We start from the raw sequence: 13899 nt of genomic DNA, 5'->3' as shown, positions 1-13899 counted from the left end.
GATAAACCCTCCTTTTTCTTAATTCTTGGATTTTCTTCTTGGATATCCTTTTAACATGTTTTTATGTAAATGAGGTATATAGATCAATAGAATTATCTAATAAGCCTTAGAAACATAGAATCATAGAATCAGTCAGGGTTGGAAGGGACAACAAGGATCATCTAGTTCCAACCCCCCTGCCATGGGCAGAGACACCCTACCTAGATCAGGCTGGCCACAGCCTCATCCAGCCTGGCCTTAAACACCTCCAGGAATGAGGCCTCAACCACCTCCCTGGGCAACCCATTCCAGGCTGTCACCACTCTCATGCTGAACAATTTCCTCCTCACGTCCCATCTGAATCTCCTCACCTCCAGCTTTGCTCCATTCCCCCTAGTCCTGCCCTAAAAAATCCCTCCCTAGCTTTTTTGTAGGCCCCTTTCAGATGCTGGAAGATCACAATAAAGTCACCTGGGAGCCTCCTCTTCTCCAGACTGAACATCCCCAACTCATAGCAGAGCTGCTCCAGCCTTAATAAACCTTAACAGCAATCATTGTGTTTCAGGGGGGAGTGGAAGAAGATGATATTTAAAACAGTTTTCTCCCTACTAATCTCTCTACTTCTAAAATATCTCCATCAATTTAAAGATGCTTAAAAGCTCCCTCAAATGAATATGCTGTTTTTTTCCTAAGAGGACCAAGATGGAGAATGGTGTTTTAGTGTACAGCATTGAGTAAAGTTTTGACAGTAACTGCACTCAATAGAATTTATGGACAAAAAAAATTGAAAAAGAAATAAATAATGGAGCAGGCAGCACCTGGGATGTGAAAGAAAGTTTCCATCTTATAGGTATTTATTTTAAGCCTCTGCAGTTAGCCTAGGCAGTTACTTGATGTTCATCAGCTGCATCAATAAGAATGAATTTTTCAACTTAAGAATGTTCTAGGCTGGAGAGCACTGAATGGGATAAACAAAGATGTTTAAGATGTTAGTACTGAGTCCTGCGCTTGGGTCACAACAACCCCATGCAACACTCTGGGCTTTGGACAGCATGGCAGGGAAATTCTCAGCAGAACCTTGGGATGGCTGGTTTAGCCAGACCCAGTGTGTGCCCAGGTGCTCAAGAAGGCCAAGAGCAGCCTGGTCTGGATCAGCAATGGTGTGGCCAGAAGGACCAGGTATGTGATTGTGCCCCTATACTGGGCACTGGGGAGCCTATATGTTGAGTACTGGTTCTGTTTTCAGGCACTCACTACAAGAAAGACATTGAGGTGCTGGAGTAGATTCACAGAAGGACAACAAAGCTGAGGAGCAGCTGAGGGAACTGGGATTGTTTAGTCTGCTGAAGAGAAGGCTGAAGGGAGACCTCATTGCTCCCTATAACTCCCTGGAAAATGGTTGCAGTGAAGTGGAGGTCAATCTCTTCTTATTATTAACAGATGATAGAGTGAGAGGAAATGGCCTTAAATTGCCCCAAGGGAAGTTTAGATTGGATATTAGGAAAAAATTCTTTACTGAAGGTATGATGAGGCATTGGAACAGGCTGCCCAGGGAGGTGCTGAATTCAGCATCCCTAGAGGTGTGGGAAAAAAAAATGTGTAGATGTGAAATTTCAGGACATGTTTTAGTAGGTGCAATGGTGTTGGGTTGATGGTTGGGCTTGATGATCTTACAGGTCTTTTCCAAGATACTAGAAGAAATTTCTTGACTGAAAGGTTCTCAAAGAGTGGAATAGGCTGCCAAGGGAGGTGGTTGAATTACCATCCCTGGAGGTGTTAGAAAACCACAGAGATGCAACGCTGATGGACTTGGTTTGTTTAACACTAGGCTTAGTAGAGTTAGATAATGGTTGGACTGGATGAACCTAAAGATCTTTTCCAATCAAAACAATTCCATGATTCAATGACTTTACACTGCAGCAATCCCACATTGCTTCATTCAGCCTAATTTTGCTGTCACACCTTAGCCACAGCTGACAAGATTGGAATGGCACACAAGGAAACACACCAGAATAAATCTCAATCTGACTCATCACATCTTACAAAGAAACTAATTATTCCTAGACTGATATCCCCTATAAATTGTAGCAGCAAATGTGTGATCCAGATTTCATAAACCAGTCAATTGCAAGGAAATTAGAAAAGCTCCTAATTACTAAGAACCACCCCCAACAAGGGGATATCACTATTTCCTAGGCAGGTATAATCATAGAGCATTTGGCATACCACTAATTACTTAGGGGATGTAGGAGGAATGGTAATAAAAAGAAAGTAAAAAAGGACTGCCCCCTAAAGATATGTTAAGGATTCTTTTTCTCTGTCTTTTTTAACTACCTCTCCCAGGAAAAGGGAACCCATTGAAGCCCACAAGGTAGTAAAGGAAAAGAGAAAAATAAACCCTCAACAAACAGCATAATTCTAAAAGTCAAGCTTCTTATTCTGATTTAAGAGGAAAAACCCATTTAATGAACTATTTAACCAAGTTTAGGAAGGCTGCTTATAGTTAATCTTAAATGCACTAATAGGAAACCTAACTAAATGTTAGTTTTACTCCCTTTGGATGTTACTCATAATTACAGTTTGCTCTTTAATTATTCTTCCTCATGTAGTCAATTTATGATTAAGACCAACAGCTTGCCCTGGAGGCTGAAAGTGCTGAGGTGGACAGTGGTGAATCAGCAGATATCATGTCCTTCAGCAGTTCCTTCTACTAAGAAGCAGGCAAAAAGCAGCTTTTCACTCAAATTGTGAAATTCAGAGCTTAAGACAAGGGAATTCTGCTCCAGCAAGGGAATAACCTCTAAAAACTTTCTAGGGAAAAAGAGATTAAATAAACAAAATGATACCTTTCAAACACTTTTATCAAAGAAAATCATCATGTGCTGGTAATTAGAACAGTTTTATCTATTGCATGCATTGTGTGGTCACAAGGTACCCAATTTCTGTTGCTTCAATTTGCAGCTCTATTTTCCTTTACTTAGATATCATAGAAATATAGAATGGTTTGGGTTGGAAGGGAAATTCAGGATCATCTAGTTCCAACACCAATGCCATGACAGCTTGCTCAAGGCTCCATTCAGCCTGCCATTGACTATTTCCAGGCTTGGAACCTCAACAACATGTATGGACAACTGTTACAGTGCCTCACCACCCTCGTCAGGAACAATTTCTTCCTCATGTCTTATCTAAATTCAGCATCTTCCAGTTTGAGACCATTACACTTCATGCTGTCATTCCTCGCCTTTGCCAGAAGTCTCCCTCCAGCTGTCATGGAGGCCCTTCAAGTACTGGAAGGCTGCTAGAAAGTCTTCTGGAGCCCTCTGTTCTCCAGACTGAACAAGCTGAATAGTCTGAGCCTGTCCTTATAGGAGAATGTCTCCATGGAGGCTTCTGTAGATCTGCTTTATGCTTGACACAGAATTCTGAATCTTGACTGTTCAGAACACTTCAGGAGAGCAGTGATACTATACAATTGTTCGTGAGACCATTCCCAGGACATAAGAAAGTTTGAGTCCAGAATTACCACAGGTTTTGAAGCTAATCCAGCCATCCAGTTTAGCTGTTTAGAATGAGATTAGGTGTAAATTAGCTGGGCATGAGCCATCAATAGGCACTTACAGCCCGGAAAGCCAACAGCATCCTGGGCTGCCTCAAAAGACGTGGGCAGCAGGTTGAAAGAGGTGATTCTGCCCCTCTACACTGTTCTGTTGAGACCTCACACAGAGTACTGTACCCAGCTATGAAACCTCCAACACAAGAAGGATGTGGAGCTGCTAGAGTGGGTCCAGAGGAAACCAAAGAGATAATCAATGAGCTGCACCACATCTCCAGTGGAGACAAGCTGCAAGAGCTGGGGCTGTTCCATCTGGAGAAGAGAAGGCTCCGGGGAGAGCTTATAACTACATGTCAATACCCAAAGGGTTCAGGAAGGCTGTGGAGGGACTTTTGACAAGGGCTTGTAGTAACAGGATAAGAGGCAACAGTTTGCAATTGGAGCAGGTTGGGTATCAGGAGGAAGCACTTCACAATTAGAATGGTAAAATACTGAAACAGGTTGCCCAGAGATATGGCTGCCCAGGGAGGTGGTGGAGTCACGATCCCTGGAGGTGTTCAAGAAAAGACTGGATGAGGCACTTAGTGTCATGGTCTAGTTGACTGGATAGGGCTGCATGATAGGTTAGACTGGATGATCTTGGAGATCTCTTCCAACCTGCTTGATTCTATGATTCTATGGTTGAGGATACATTCCTGGATACATTCAAGATCAGACTTGATATGTGCCTGGGCAGCCTGATCTACTTGGAGGTGACTCTGCTCACTGCAGGGTGGGTTGGACAAGATGATCTTTGAAGGTCCCTTCCAACCTGATGCAGCTTGTGAACCTGAGAATCTGTACACTGTCTCCTCATTCACTGGAAACCTCTTTAAAAGGTTTAAAAGACACCGAGATTTAATGAAGACATAAGTGCAGAAGCAGTTCCTTATTTTGCAGCCTCTCCTCATTTCCCAGATTTTTTTGCTATATTACTCATTTAGGATTGCTATTACCACTTAATCCTATACTTCTGCCTTGAAGTAATGTACTAAATTAAATGTATTTTATAGATGCACATGACCCAATATGTCTCTTCTTAAAGCTACTTTTTGGGCCACACACAGGCAATCATTAATTACATTCAGTGTCCTAGTGAGTGTAATTATCTGCCTCACAAGCCATTACATGTTCTCATAGAATATCATTATCTGACTTGCTCATAGACCAAATGATTGGGGGAAAAAAAACCCAAACCAAAATTCTCTTTGCTTTATTTACTACAAAGAGAAGTTTCATATTGTATTATGTTTAAGTAGCTGGAGAAATATTTAGTATAAGGCTAAGGGATTTTCAGACCCATGGCAATAACATAAAGAAATAAAGGGGGAAAAAAAACAGCTACTGAATGCTGTCAAAGTGAGTAGTTAATTAGTAGAGAAAAGCAATTGATTTACTATATGAGTTCAATATTGACAAATACAGCAAAAAGGAGCCGTGGCTGAGCTTAAATTTAATTACACTTTGTAAAAAGCTGTGTTTTGTGGCTATTCATGCCTGAAAAAATATCCTCACCTTGAAAGAAATTTCCTATGGCTTTCTTTAACTCAGGGCAGAGAAAAAAAAAACACAGTTCCCCCCAGGAAGAAGGCTGGATGATAGGAATCATAGTTCTGATATCAACAGTGAGGGAAAAAAAATCTATACTATCAGCTATGCTGGGCTGGACTTGTTTTTTTTTTTTCCCTTACAAATCACAAATACCCTGAGGTCTATCTGATACAAAAGTGCTGATTTGGAAACACTTCAATAGCTCTCCATGAAAATCGGTTCTTACGGCTTAATGTCAGTGCTTTGAATGTTCCATTTGAGCAGTGACAGACATTTTGGGTGGAAAGAATCCTGAAGGAAGTAATAAGCTGTTAAGTCCACCTAGCTGGAGCAGACAATCTCCAGAGGTCACTCCTAACAGTCTGTAATTCTCTAATTCACACACAGTCCCTAAAGACGTAAGAAAATGCACACAGGATAACAAGGGAAAATGTATTCTGAATGTTACTTTGTACATGCAGGTCTCTCCTCAGCCTCCTCTTCTTCAGACTAAACTAACGCAGTTCCCTCAACTGCTGCTCACCAGACCTCTTCTCCTGAACCTTTGCCAGCTCTATTGATGTTCTCTGGACCCAGAATGTTATGAATGATGTTATGAATGAAGAAGAACATAGTATGGTAGGAAAAAAAACCCAAACATATAGATCAGTTCAAGAAATGTGTAGACATGGCACTTTGGGACATAGTTTAATGGCCATGGTGTAATGGTTCCATCAACAAAGTTATCTTTTATTTTTTAGTGAGGGCCCCAAAACTGAACTCAAGACTCATGATGTGGCCTTGCCAGTGCTGAGTACACAGGGACAATCACTTCCCTAGTCCTGCTTGTCACACTATTCCCAATCCAGACTTGGATGATGGTGCATTTTTTGGTCACCTGAGCCAATGGGTACAAGAAACTTCTTAGAATAATTACAGTTAGAATCATAGAATCACAAAATCATATAATCAAACAGGTTGGAAGAGACCTCCAAGATCATCCAATCCAACCTAGCACCCAGCCCTAGCCAGTCAACTAGACCATGGCACTAAGTGCCTCAGCCAGGCTTTGCTTGAACACCTCCAGCAATGGTGACTCCACCACCTCCCTGGGCAGCCCATTCCAATGCCAATCACTCTCTCTGGGAACAACTTCCTCCTAATATCCAGCCTAGACCTCCCCTGGCACAACTTGAGGCTGTGTCCCCTTGTTCTGTTGCTGGTTGCCTGGGAGAAGAGACAAACCCCCACGTGGCTACAACCAAATCTTGTTTACTTACTGTCCTGCTTAATGCCTACATCCTCATTAGGTGAACTATATTCACTCAAAATTTCCTAGCATACACTAAGCATTTGACAGGCCAGGATGGTGTTTGCCTTCTTGGCCACCCGAACACACAGTGGCTCATCTTCAGCTAGCTGGTAATCAACAGTTCTTTGAATAAACTTGAAAACTTCTGAAAATTAGTAGATGAGAAAATGAGACTGGAAAATTAGAAGACAAAATTCACATGTGAGAAATGCCTAAAGAAAAAAATGGGAGAGGATAATAGAATCTCAGCAGGGTTAGGTTGGCAACCTGGAGAAGTGGATGAGCTGGAATAATATTCCAGTAATTGGCATATTGAGGTGCACAAAAGTTATAACATGAAAGATTTCTATTTGTGTGCTTTTGGGTACAAAGGTCTTCTATATTCTTTTGGTTGCTGAAAATGGCTACAGCACAAAGAAGACATTAACCTCAGAAATTCTTCCTAAATGTACACTAATAAAAATTTTAAAGACTTGACTTCTAATTTTCTTCTGCACTGCAGCCTTTTGGGAGGGCATATGAAGTGGTAAAGGAGTTCTTAACTGTAAGGAGTCAGTTTATTGGCTTCTGCAATACAGCTCTTTCCAGCTCCAGCAGAAGGTATTTATGGCTGCAGTTATAATGGTCATATGAGAGTAGTTTATTCAAATGCTACCTGGCAAATCTGAAAATCAGAAGGAAAGGTAATTTCACAGTAAAAGGAAGGTAATGATGATGACAGACTGAGAGATTTGGGGTTGCTCAGCCTGGAGAAGAGAAGGCTCCAGGGAGACTTTCTAGCAGCTTTCCCACACTTTAAAGGAACTTCAGGAGAGCTGGGGAGGGATTTTTGACAAAGGCATGGAGTGACAGCATGAGAAGTAATGGCTTCAAACTGGAAGAAGATGGACTAAAATGATACAAGAGGAAGAAATTCTTCCCCATGATAGTAGTCACACAAAGGAACAGGCTGCCCAGAAAAGTTGTGGAGGTTCTAAGCCTGGAAATGTTCAAAGCCAGTTTGTCTGAGGCCTTGATCAAGCTGACCTAGGTGGAGGTGTCTCTGTCTGTGGCAGGAGGGTGGAATTAAAGGATCTTGAAGGTCTCTTCCAATCCAATCCACTTCATTATTCTATTGTTCTGTGATCTGTCTTATTTGACAGTTAATTAGAAAATATTTAGACAGTTGTAACCACCACCATCAGTCATTCACCAAGATGATCAGCTCTGGTACAGGAGCATGACACACAAAGTGAGGTGTCTGAGCTGAGGAAACCTCAGGACAGGGCAGAGACATTCCACTGCCAGAGTGGAGAAGCTTGAAGTCTACTAACTCAACAACCAGGCATTAGTCTGTGACCACCTGAACCGATCAAGGGCTCTCATCCAACCTGACTCTCAAGACAGAATGGTGGACTTTAGTCTGAGAGCTAGAGGTGCAGCTTCACCTGGGGTCTCAGCACCACCTACCCTAAGAATAGGTGATGTCTCTGCCCAGATGTAGCTACTGAAGGGAGCAGCTACCCAAGAGACCAGATCTTTCTTCTTACTATGACTTATGTGCAAAATGTGTGCCCAGGTGGAGGACTTCCTGCAGGAGGTGTTGAGAAGTCTGAGTAACATCAGTGAGGTTGAGGAGGAGTTAACTAGGTCCAAATGCAGTCTGCAGTCGAAGTCCAGCCCATGGAATGATTTTTCTACAGAAATCCTCTTCAAGTGCATAGGTTGAAGCACAAGGTCAAAAAGATTGGGTCAGATGTCAAAGAGCTGATCAATAACATGGGATAGGCAAAGATAGGTCAAGCCAAACTCATAACATAGTTATAGAGAATCAGAGAAGAATATTAAAGGGGAAAAAAAAAGAGTAAATAACTCTCATGGCTGTCTTTTTTCTAAATTTCAGTTACAACTGAATGTCATAAGGCAAGAAAAAGACACAAAGTTCTAACTCAATATCAAATTTGCTCTTAATATCTCAAATCACACTGTGATCTTTCTCCACTTCTCACATTACTGCATTGACTCTTCCCAGAACTTCATAAGTGAAAACTAATTTTAGGTTTGCTCACATCCCAAGATAAGTATGGTGATTAAGAGTGTGCTGATTGCTCTATAATAACTGTTTGAGAATACTCTTTTATCCCACTTAAGAGTGAATGAAATATCATCAAAGGTGGCTTTCTTCTTTTCCTTTTATTTCTTATTATTGTTACTGTCTGAATTCAATGTGTCAAAATATGGTAGTCCATGACTATCAAGCTGGCTAAACAATAGCTTCACTGTTTTATGTAATAAAGTCTGATCTAAATCCTGGTTGTTGGCAGGCATACGACCAGGAATAGATCATAAGACTTAGAAGAATTTTTGTCTTTGATGATTTAATTTTTGAAGTTTTTATGTGAGGTTCTGGAAAAATTTGTTGCTATTGCTCTAAAATTAGTTAACAAATTGAGATAACTTAATTGTTCTCCAAAGGGTACATAATGAAATTCACTTTCCTGGCCACAGGCAAACTCCTAAAGGCTGTTTTACTCATGGTGAATATGAGCCAGCAGTGTTCCCAGGTGGCTAAGAAAGCCAATGGCATCCTCAGCTGTAACAGTGTGGCCAGCAGGACAAGGGAAGTTATTCTTCCATTGTACTCAACACTGGTGAAGACAGATCTTAAGTGCTCTGTCCAGTTCTGGGCCCCTCAATTCAAGAGCGATGTTGAGATACTGGAATGTGTCCAGAGAAGGGGGACAAAGCTGGTGAGGGGCCTGGAACACAGCCCTGTGAGGAGAGGCTGAGGGAGCTGGGGGTGTGCAGCCTGCAGAAGAGGAGGCTCAGGGCTGACCTCATTGCTGTCTACAACTACCTGAAGGGAGGTTGTAGCCAGGTGGGGGTTGATCTCTTCTCCCAGGCAACCAGCAACAGAACGAGAGGACACAGTCTCAAGTTGTGCTGGGGGAGGTCTAGGCTGGACGTTAGGAGGAAGTTCTTCCCAGAGAGAGTGATTGGCATTGGAATGGGCTGCCCAGGGAGGTGGTGGAGTCACCGTCCCTGGAGGTGTTCAAGAAAACCTGGATGAGGCACTTAGTGCCAAGGTCCAGTTGACTGGCTAGGGCTGGGTGTTAGGTTTGCCTGGATGATCTTGGAGGTCTCTCTTACAACCTGTTTGATTCTACGATTCTAAGTTGTAGACCTATTGTAACAGAAGAACTGCTTTGCACTTGGACACTTGAATAATTTTGGTGAACACTACAAAGCTCTTAATTTCAATATTCTGAACCAAAATGCAGCCAAGAGGTTAGGCACTGCCAGGATTCTACTGGGATAGAGATATTGTGAAGTTATTTATTTCTAGTATTATAAGGACATTGAATTGCAAATAAACTGAATGTCTGCATTTCTATAATTCTTCCCTTTCTGTCTCTAATGCAGAAAAATTAAATAAGACTTTTGCTTTAGATCTAACAGGCACATCTTGAATAAACACATCAAGTACTTCAGATTTACACACAGACAATTTTAATAGGTTTCTAAATGTCTCTAAGTGATTTCATCGCACGGTAGATTTCAAAGCTCAAATCATCCATTTCTGAAAAGGCCTTGATTAAGAGTGAAAGCCTTCATAAGAGTTGTTCCATGTGGAACTGTAATAACAGACTTCTTTCCCAGAAAAGTTCATATTTGAAAGTAATTTGAACTTATAGTCCTGTTACATGGGATGGTGTCATATACAGCAATGTTAATTCATGGCAGTAGGAGGATGTCTGATGCTGAAAAGCCCTAATCAGTAGGAAATTTCACCCCAAAAAATAAAAAAAATATTAAAGAGTGCTGCTTGTGATTAGGGTATAGTATAGAGAGAAAGAAATTGTTAGGCAATTTTAAAGACTACCATATGCCTGCAGTCATTTTGATCTCCACGGAGACCTTCACAATTTCTAAGTGTTGACAAAAAAAAATTATATTCAGGAGCAGACCTTGAAATGGGGAGCAAAATGCCTACAGGGAAAGAAGAAAAGCTCTCAAATTAAGATTAGTAGCCTTGAGTAGTCATGGCTTGGTATTAGTTAGTTGTAATTCAATTTGTTAAGATACCAGGTTTGATCTGAAGCAACATATTCACAGATTCATAGATTGCATTGAGCTGGAAGGGATCCTCAAAGGTCATCTTGTTCAATCCCCCTGTAGTGAGCAGGGGCATCTCCAACTAGATCAGGCTGCCCAGGGCTACATCAAGTCTGACCTTAAACGTCTCCAGGAGTGGGACCTCATCCTCATCCCTGAGAAAATTGTTCCAATATTTTGCCACTGTCATTCTAAAAAGCTTCTTCCTAATGTCCAACCTAAATCTACCCTGCTTCAGTTTCAAACTATTGCCCTTTCTCTTACCACCACAGGACCTTCTAAGCAGTTCCTCTCCAGCCTTCTTGTAGTTCTACTTCAGATATTGAAATGCATGAAAAGAGAGGATTTCATCCTATACACAGCATCTTTGATGTAAAGCTAAGGAGTCACCAGGGCCAAGTCTCTTCTTCAATGGCTAGTGTCAGAAGAGGACTCTGTCTGTTCTACCTTTGATTCTGATCCACGAGTTCCTCAGCCCAGTTCCATGATCCAGCTCTTGAATCCCATTCCAATCTGCTGCTGAGTCCAGTCTGGGACTTCTGCCACAACATCAGTGGTGATAATGGTGATTGATTGTCATCAGGGGTTAGGTTTCATATTGCTTTGTATCTATTTCTATCTGTTCCATTTAATTGCAGTGTTATTATTTCCATTCCATCTGTTAAATCATATTCCCTGCCTGTCAGCTTGTCTCCCATCCTCACTTTCTCTTCTCTCTTTGGGAACACAGAGGTATGCACAGAGAGCCTCTGTCACTTGCTTAGTGGCTGGCCCAGCCCTACATAAAATCATAGAATCGACCAGGTTCAAAGAGAGACCTCCAACCTAGCACCAGTCCTACCTAGCACCCAGCCCTGTCCAATCAACTAGACTTTGGCACCAAGTGCCTCATCCAGTCTCTTCTTGAACACCTCCAGGGATGGTGCCTCCACCACCTCTCTGGGCAGCCCATTCCAATGCCAATCACTCTCTCTGGCAAGAACTTCCTCCTAACATCCAGCCTATACTTCCCCCGGCACAACCTGAGACTGTTTCCCGTTGTTCTATTGCTGGTTGCCTGGGAGAACAACATGACAATCTCTTAAACAGTCCTTTGTCTGGACTGTAAGCTCACTTGTCTTCACCATACAGCATTTTCTTTTAGAATACCTACTCATCTTAAACACTCAGCTTGCAAAACACACATGAAGTAGTTGAGAAAATTTTCCCCCTGGTTTCTCCTAGACTTTGGAAAGCAATGAAGAAGGAAACAAACAAGCCAGCAAAATCTTGCCTAATACTATGTATTGGGCTGTAAAAATGTAAAATGTGATGATTTTTAGTGTTTATTTCTGTTTGCTCTTCAAACCCAACCAATGTAAATGTCAAGTTCCCTGTTGGCAAATATAAAACACATTGATGTAACACTTCATGCAATCTTGTTTTCATATTCTTAAGCATTTCCTACAAATGCCAGTAATGACAATGCTCTATGTACATTCTTAGTGCTGCTTACATGAAAGAGAAGAATGTTGGAAATAGCCAACTTATTTAGAAGTGTTTACTCAAGATATGTCACTTTATCAGCATTTTCAAAGGTCAACTGCCATGCAAACAAGCTCAAAGCATTTACTTATTTGCACTTATTTATTAGATGAGCTTTAAAAGAGATATTAGTTATTATAAAACTAGACATTTTTACAAGCATATAGACAGGACAGAACTGCTGTCTGCCTTTAGCCCGGATCTGAGGCTAATCTACAGTGATTACACTATCACCAAATGAGAACTCTCCAGCAGAGAGGGGGTAATTGGGATGCTGGAGCATGTCCAAAGAAAAGCATCTAAGTGGTGAATTTACAGGACAAGAGGAAGTGGCCTCAAGTTGTTCAAGGAGAGGTTCAAGTTGAGTATTAGGAATTTTTTTTTTTTTCACAGAACTGGTTATCAGGCATTGGAACAGACTGCCCAGGAACAGGCTGGAGTCACCACTGTGATGGTTTGGGTGTTACCCGCCCCTCCACACTTAAGAAAATCACCCAGGTCCATGCCCTTCTTGTGTTGGATGTCCCATAGCTGGATGCAGTAGTCCAGGTGGGGGGCTCCTGAGATCAGACTAGAGCAGCAGAATCCCCTTCCTTGACCTGCTGGTCACATGAATGCCTTCTAGGATGCCAGCAATTGTTGCCAGCTCATGTTGAGTCTTTTATCAATGCACACCCTCAATTGCTTCTCTTGAAGACTTAATTTGAAGAGATTTGTTGTTTGGTCATTAAGTCATATCTTTCTTTAAGGTATTTTTCCTGAATCTACTCAATTACTCTACCACAACAGCAATATTCCAATTAGTGGAAATATAATTTGACTTTCATGGATTGGGTTTTATTTTTGTTTGCTTGTTTGGTTGGTTGGTTTTGATTTTTGTTTGGTTTTGTATTTATTTGGTTGGGATTTTTTGTTTGTTGGTATTTTGTGTGGGTTTTTTTCTCTCTTTTTTTTTTCTGATATATTAGAATCATAAAATCATGGAATTGGTTTGGTTGGAAAGGACCTCTAAGTTCATTGAGACCAACCATTGATATAACACTACCATGGCCATTAAACTGTGTCCCAGAGTGCCATGTCTACACATCTTTTTAACGTCTCCAGGGCTGTTGACTTCACCACTTCCCTGAGCAGCCTGTTTTATTGTCTTTTTTTAATTAGGCTTCATTAAAAAATTAAAAATAAGTGGTTCAGCTTGTTAAGACCATTTATTATATTGGAAGAAGGTGTACAAGTTTTGACAGCACTGCCATGGCACAACCATATCAACAGAACCCAAAGTTCCATGTTGACAGTGACGAGAAGTGGAAATTGATGTTATTAGGCAAGTGTCCAGGAGGGATTGCTGATTTAATTTCTAGTCCATTGAAAATTGTTGGATTTTCAGGTGGGATAAAATTTCTGAGTGTAAATGGATGAGAAAGAAAAAAGGAAGTGGATTCAGAAACACAGTTTTTTACAAGATGTAGTAGGTTTTAAAACCGTGTTTTCGTAGGACCTCTTTAATCTTTTCTTTGGTAGAAACTGGAGATATGCATAATTCATCTGCTGCTTGATAATGTCTTCATGGAGATGTTGATTAGAAGAAAGTTCTCCCATCTCAGAGATTTCCACAGTAGATTATGCAGTGATCTTTCTGACAAGTAATACAAGTGGTAATAGCTACAAGATTAGGGAAGCTTTATGACTGGGGAAGCCTACAGTTGAGTTTACACTTGTCCTTTATACCTTCCTAAATCCTCCATAATTATTGCAGAGAACCTGAACTTAGTTTTAACGAAAAGTACAGAACAGGTCTCTATACCTTTTTTCTTTTTTGCCTTTTTTTTCACATGAATGAAAAAATGGCTTTTGTGCAAGTGCAGAC

Source organism: Pogoniulus pusillus, chromosome 9, assembly GCF_015220805.1.
Source record: "Pogoniulus pusillus isolate bPogPus1 chromosome 9, bPogPus1.pri, whole genome shotgun sequence".
NCBI classification, from domain to species: Eukaryota; Metazoa; Chordata; class Aves; order Piciformes; family Lybiidae; genus Pogoniulus; species Pogoniulus pusillus.
The sequence above is the reverse complement of the archived record's forward strand: the minus strand, read 5'-3'. Positions refer to the sequence as shown.